This window comes from Pyrus communis, chromosome 7 (assembly GCF_963583255.1).
Source record: "Pyrus communis chromosome 7, drPyrComm1.1, whole genome shotgun sequence".
Taxonomy (NCBI): domain Eukaryota; kingdom Viridiplantae; phylum Streptophyta; class Magnoliopsida; order Rosales; family Rosaceae; genus Pyrus; species Pyrus communis.
Window position 1 is genome coordinate 24,459,724 of NC_084809.1, and position 7,785 is coordinate 24,467,508.

Sequence of the window (7,785 nt, forward strand, 5' to 3'; positions counted from 1 at the left end):
AGCATGTAAATGTCAAATCTATCTTGTTTGTTCGTGGCTAATTTTGTTAGTTTCACTCGAGAGCGAGCTTGCTGGAAACAAAAGCTCCAGCTGCATGTTTAAGGGGGGTTTTTTACTGCCACACGCGAGAACACCTGTGTGAGGTGTGTCCTGGGTGGACAAGCGACAAGGGGACACTAATCACCCTTCAAATGCCTCACTGATTATTGCGGGTTCTATTTTCCTTTTACATTACATGATTATGTGTAGGAAATATATATAGACTGAATTGAATAGCCATGTCATTGGTTGCTGTCGGAAATATCTAATATGGATTCAATTTTAAGTATGCAAACATGGAGCAAAATTGACATATGGCGTGTTTTATTAAAGGGATTGGGTTGTCTTATATTGCTTTAAGCTTGAGATGATCTTATGTAAAGACACACATGTGTAGATTAGTGATGCTGTATACTAGTACTTAAGTATGATTGGGGATTAATTTAAGTACGATTTATAATGATATTAACTTCATAACATGACTAATCAAATTAGTTTTGTCTACAATTTTGCTTGTCTGTCTCAGTAGTCATTTAATTGTACATGACTAGTTAACTATGAAATTGATGCATAACTTGTGGATTGACTAAGAGTGACAAAAAGCATCCGGTGACAAGAACAAGTACATTATACATATGAATGAGGTTTGCAGTATTTATGTGACACTTCTTACTTGTATTCTATTTATTCTCATATGAGAATTATGGTGGTCATGTGATTATATATGTTTATAAAGTAGTGAACATATGAAGGCATGAGGTATGTATTTTATTCAAAGTATGTGACTAAATTGATAAGCATGAATTTTCAAACATGTATTATTGTTTGTGGCTTAGTTGACGATGGGCCTGTGTTTTTTAGTTACGTCGGTCAACTTTGCATCTTAATTAGAATAAAAGGCATAATCTTATTGCCTACAAGTGTGGATTACTTCTTTTAGTTTAATTAAGATGGCATAGTATGAGTTTTATTTCACAGAAGTTGTGAAAATCTTCACCTTGCCTACAAGTGTTGAAGTTTTTCATGAAGGTACTTTTGTGACATAAAATCTAGTACTAGAAATTAGTTAATTTTCTTGCCTACAGGTGTAAATTAATTTAGTTTCATGAAGTTTATTGGGATAAAGTTCCATGCCATTAGTTACAAATATTTCCACAATGAGCCCCATAAAAGGTTGTGGTTTGAAGGCATGGAAATCGGTCGCATCATGACATATTTTTGTGTCTCTTCATGAGACTTGTTGATGCAAAGTATTGAACCCATGAAAGTTAATCAAGGATTGCTAAGGTACGCATTGTTTAAGTATAATTCTTGTAAATATTTTCAATTTGATTTATGATGTCTGTTTAGAGGATGAAATTTGATTACTTGAGTTTCCTTTGGACATCAAAATTGAATTTGTTAGAGATGTTTAGATTCATGATAGATGAACATAATTTTTCTGGCAGATTGTGTGTCTTGATTACAGTCGGATGAATGACATGACTAATGGTCACCAAATGACCTGAATTTTTTATATGTTCAAAATATATATGTCTACTATGTGTCTGCAAATCTTCGTAATTTTTCACCTTGTATTTTAATTATGGTGAATTTACTAGTAACCCATGGTCGTATAGAGTGTTTTACTGGCAGATTGTGTTGGTCTTTTTGAGACGTCACTTTAGACTACTATTTTGATCCAAAACAGCTCTATATTTTTATTTTATGAAGATTAGTACGTCTATTTTGATCAGTATAACTTTGGTAGCAATCAAGCATGTAAATTAATTATGATAAATTCTAATGTAAGTGTAACTCATTGCTGAAATTCTGTTTGACAACTTTATGTTGGTTGAGATGTCTATTTTATTATGTCTAAAATATAGAGCAATTTTCTTTAGGTACATCTTTGAAAGAATATATTAACGAGTGTTTGCCCAAGTAGGAGAATTAGTGAACAAAAATTGGGCTTCACACTCATTAACTTATTTGCAAGTATAAACTCTAAAAACTTAGTGGTAGTTGTTCTAAAATTTTGAGCATTAAGTGGATTTGCATGAATTTATTAAAGCGTTATTCTATCTTCCATGAATTGGTGTTACTCGAATAACAATAATATGTTTAAGTTGCACGAATGGCTACTTAGTACATGTGTACATATTTCTGTTACTTGCAATGACTTAGATTTCTTGATTGATCATTTTGTTTTGGGGCTCATAAGGACTTAGCATAAATGTGGACTTATTAATACATATAAGATGGTTGTTGGATGCACGTTTTTTGTGTAATAGCAGTGTATGCTTTCATGCTTAGTTGTACCTTTCATTGAGGTAATATGCATTCATTGACTAAGTAAGGCCATTCCCAAAGGCATATTTTCAAAAGTATGATTTAAGTATTGATTTGCAAATTAAGTAACGATGTTGCAGATCAGTGGGAGTTTGAGTTTCATGTTAGTAATGCCTTACATTTGCAGATGACCTATAAGGAATGTATAGAATCCATGTATTCATTTTAATCTCCAGTTGGATTCATTAAGTCACATTTTTCGTGTGCTAATCAATTATCTTATGAAATATATATCAGATACCAAGTTGTTATCAAATTGCATATTAAATGGCATGACATGGTTTGTGCACTGCCTCAGTTGTGAGGATTTCCATCTTGCCCGCAGGTGTTGGAAATCACTATGAAAGTAACTAGTATAGTGCATAGATCAGTGTCAAAAACATATTAATTCATCTTGCTCACAAGTGTTGAATTAATTTGTCTTATGAAGTTTTTGGGATATTTTACTTGGACTTGTGCCTATTTGGTATTTTCAGTTGTGTCCATTGGCTACAAACATTGTTTGTATTGTTACTGATCTCATGAAAGTGATGCATGATTGTTTTGGAGATGTATTCACACTTGCAGGTTATGGTGGTTTCATTAGATGAAGGATATCTGCATTGGCAGATTTAATGCTTCAAAGCAGTATAAAGTGTAACTTGTGAGTTACAATAAGGTGGACCTGAGATGATATAAAGTAAGACATTTTGGTTAATTTAAAGTTTCATCTCTTGATCATAATTTGTGTTTCATGTGAATGAGGATCTTAGCATGTGTGATTATGAAGGTTCTGGGTTGTGTAAATCCTACAACCTTGTTAGTTCCATGTTAAGAAATGCATTTGATAGAAACAACGTTAAGGATGAGATGTAATCACTATTACATGGCCACTAAAGTGACATTAGTCTCTAATCTCAAGTGTAAACATGAATATTACATTTTGTAGACCAAGTGGGAGAATGTTGGATTTATCCAATATAAATCAACTTTTATGTTGTCCACTACATGTAATAGGAATGTAATATTGGAGAATAATGTCAATTGGGATTTGGTCTCTTAAAGATATCAACCCTATATAAGGTGTCTTATATTGAAAATAGGATTGATGAAATCCTTAATTGAATATGATTATGATACTTGACTTGGAGGCTAAGAAAGTAAAGTTTAGGTTTCCTTTATGGATGGAAACCCTAACTTTTAGCCTATATATAAACACCGGTCCCAATAAGCCCTAGAACACATAACATAATGCTTCCCATAAAGTAATTGTATTTGGCTAGGAGCTTATAGAAGATCTTGGTGTTGCCATGCCCTTTCTATTTCCTTGCTCGAGTACGATGATTAAAACGAGAATCAGGTTTGTCACCTCTTCTTTTGTGTTTTAATTGTATAACCTTATAAGGCTAACACTTCTATAAATAGGGAAGCCCCTTATAATCATAAAACAACTTTTGATTATACACACATATAGTGCATTAAATATTAGAGTGTCTCATTGAGTCATATGAGAGAGCTTTCAACACAATCGTGGTTCATGGAGTCTGGTGATTTGGAGTGCTACTATTACAAGGACAAGGTCGTTGTATCTTAGGAGAGAAGCGCCAATCAATCATGAGCACCGTAGCGGGGCGTAAATTTATTCTAAGGACAATGTGTCCAACACTTGCCTTGACTCAAATTTTTTTTAATCCATTATGTCATGTTCATTTAACATTGGCTACTTATGCGCATGCATTACTTTTGATATATATTGCATGAATTATTTCTTAATTTTCTTTGTGATTTAATATAGCAATTAAACCTGATTTTTGAAACAATCTTAAGACAAGTTTTTGGTTTGATTGCTATGTTTTTCGAGAATTAAATTGTACATGGTATAATACTTGGTCCTATGGGCGTGAATTTTCTTCCTGATTATCTTGCATATAAAGTGGTGGTTTTGTTTTGTTTCTGCAAAAATAATTATTATATTCTTAGTTAGTTGGTTACCTCTTTGCCTTGCATTGAATTTCAATTTTGTGAAGCTTGAGCGTTAAGGTTACGATGCTTGGCATGAACTATTTGTTTGACTGGAGCAGATTTTGTATGTCAACTAAATTATTAATGAATTTTATTTTTGGAAGAAATACATTGGTATGTTGTGCATACAGAATGTAATTATGTGTTTTCATGCTTCTCCGCTCTATTTTGCATTGGTTTCTTTTGGTGAAAAGAAATAAAAATAATCTTATACGTGCAGTAGAAATTAAGTAAAAGTAATTAATTTGAATAATCTATGAAATGGTGAAACGCTTTGACTTTGCAAGCCGTGATGGTGTTATTATTATATTAAATTTCCTGACATTATTCTAAAGACATGAGTTTTGTTCGTTACATATTAGAACATATAACTATGTGACTTTTTGGAATATATGTATTTCCTGGAATCTCTTGCAATTGTTTAAGATAATAGTGAATTGCACTTAAATCTCATTTGGCATTTCCACCCGTCGCGGAATCTGCTACATGCATAGTTGCCAGTTTGTTTTATTTCCATGCATCTTTTCAGCTAGAGTTACAATTAATTATCAGATTATCATGTCTCCTACGCACCTTCCCCGTTTGGCCACTAATGTGTGTGGTGCATTTCTATTGGATATCATGGTCAATGTCAAAATTAGTTGCCTTCAAATCGAAGAATGTGTAGTCAACTTATGATTAAGAATGATTTTAATTAAAAGATTTTAAAAGTAATAGATCTGAATCATTTGATAAGATTTGAAAATTCCTACAATTCCATATTGATTTTTAGGATTTCTATTGACTTGATTTATGATTTGGATGGATTTTTATAGCAAGATGGGAAAATAGGGTTACTATCAGAACCCTAAGATTTTACATCAGAAGATACACTTTTTTGGGTGACTTATTTTTTATGATTCTTTCCTCCAACCTTGCATCCCCAACTCTTTGCAGCCATTTTTTCCTCTTCAACCATTTTTCTGCCGCTCTATATTTGTCACCGCCTTACACCTCATTTTCTTGTTTCGTCCACCCATACTCAATGGTGACCAACCAAAGCTTAATTCATTGATGCATAAAGAATTGAAGAAGGAAATCACCGGTGCCCATTCCTTGTTTATTATTTCTAAGAGAAAGACTATCATGTGTAGCCACTTGCTGATCCAACACTTGTTGAATTGCACCTATCCAGATTAAATTATTTTATATGGCTATATAAAACTGTTCTTTTATTGCTTGATTTCAAATAGGATCTTGAGCTTCTTGGATTGTCAAATGAAAAAAATTATATATTTATCTATGAGTTTGAAAAATCTCTCTCCAGGATTTGCTCGTTTATCTTATATTTCAGGATAACACAAGTTTATCTTATATTTCAACCAAAAGCTCTAGACAGTCATTAATTCTTCGCGTTCTTCTTTTCTTCAAACCAATACTAAATTTCCAACTTAGAAATCTTCTATTTTTCTTGGTCTTATCTTCTTACAATTTAATATAGATAAGTACCTAATGTTGTTATTAGTTGTATATTTTGAAGGGAATTGTTATTAGCGCTCTAAAAATCTCATTTGGCACTCCAAACTTTCTATAATTATAAAGAAAAATACACTTATAAGAAGTATAGAATAAGATTTTAGAGTACTATTATCAGTTTCCATTTTGAAATGCATATATATGTATGTTACATTTGGTGGTGTCATGAAGTCAAAAATGATATCGTAATAAAATTGAGTGATACCGTAAAAAAATTGAGATTTCAATCCTAAAACTAATTGGCAATCACAATAACCTGCTCAATTAGTTCTGGCAAATTTCTTAATTTTTTATCAAGGATAATTGTTCACATTTTCATGTAATGACGCAACCTTCAACTTAGGTAATAAACAGGAGATATATTGCTTTTTTTTTTTTTTTTTGGTCCAACGAAAATTTTTGTTAGATTAGATGTTATATTAGCCACCGACTAAGTTCAATGCAATAGCTCAATTCATTTCCACCATTGTGATGAATGGCTACTTGGATAACAGGAGACATATTGCTCGTATAAATTTTTTTGTAAATTAGTGCAACAACATGATCAAAAGGGAATCCTGTTATACATTTGGAAAAGGGAAGAAAAAATCAGTGGCAATTGTAAACTCAGTCAACACTAGTTAACCTAGTTAATTAGCATGTGGTTGGATTGAAGAACGAAGTGTGAATCCGTTTAAATAAAGGGAAGTTATTTCCGCGAACACATTTTTTCTTCTTTTTTTCATATAAGTATTTAAATTGAATATATAATCAAATCGAAATTTAGAATTATAAAAAAATATAAGTTTCTATGAGTGCATAGAAAGAAAAAGATATATGTGGAAAAATTATTTCCGAATATTCTAACTACCTGTTCTAACTTTTTTGTTCACAAACAATAAGATATTCTATACTAGCCTTGACTCAAATTTGTTCTAAGGACAATGTGTCCAACACTGCCTTGACTCAATTTTTTTTTAATCCATTATGTCATGTTCATTTAACATTGGCTACTTATGCGCATGCATTACTTTTGATATATATTGCATAAATTATTTCTTAATTTTCTTTGTGATTTAATATAGCAATTAAACCTGATTTTTGAAACAATCTTAAGACAAGTTTTTGGTTTGATTGCTATGTTTTTTGAGAATTAAATTATACATGGTATAATACTTGGTCCTATGGGCGTGAATTTTCTTCCTGATTATCTTGCATATAAAGTGGTGGTTTTGTTTTGTTTCTGCAAAAATAATTATTATATTCTTAGTTAGTTGGTTACCTCTTTGCCTTGCATTGAATTTCAATTTTGTGAAGCTTGAGCGTTAAGGTTACGATGCTTGGCATGAACTATTTGTTTGACTGGAGCAGATTTTGTATGTCAACTAAATTATTAATGAATTTTATTTTTGGAAGAAATACATTGGTATGTTGTACATACAGAATGTAATTATGTGTTTTCATACTTCTCTGCTCTATTTTGCATTGGTTTCTTTTGGTGAAAAGAAATAAAAATAATCTTATACGTGCAGTAGAAATTAAGTAAAAGTAATTAATTTGAATAATCTATGAAATGGTGAAACGCTTTGACTTTGCAAGCCGTGATGGTGTTATTATTATATTAAATTTCCTAACATTATTCTAAAGACATGAGTTTTGTTCGTTACATATTAGAACATAGAACTATGTGACTTTTTGGAATATATGTATTTCCTGGAATCTCTTGCAATTGTTTAAGATAATAGTGAATTGCACTTAAATCTCATTTGGTATTTCTACCCGTCGCGGAATCTGCTACATGCATAGTTGCCAATTTTTTTTATTTCCATGCACCTTTTCAGTCTAGAGTTACAATTAATTATCAGATTATCATGTCTCCTACGCACCTTCCCCGTTTGGCCACTAATGTGTGTGGTGCAT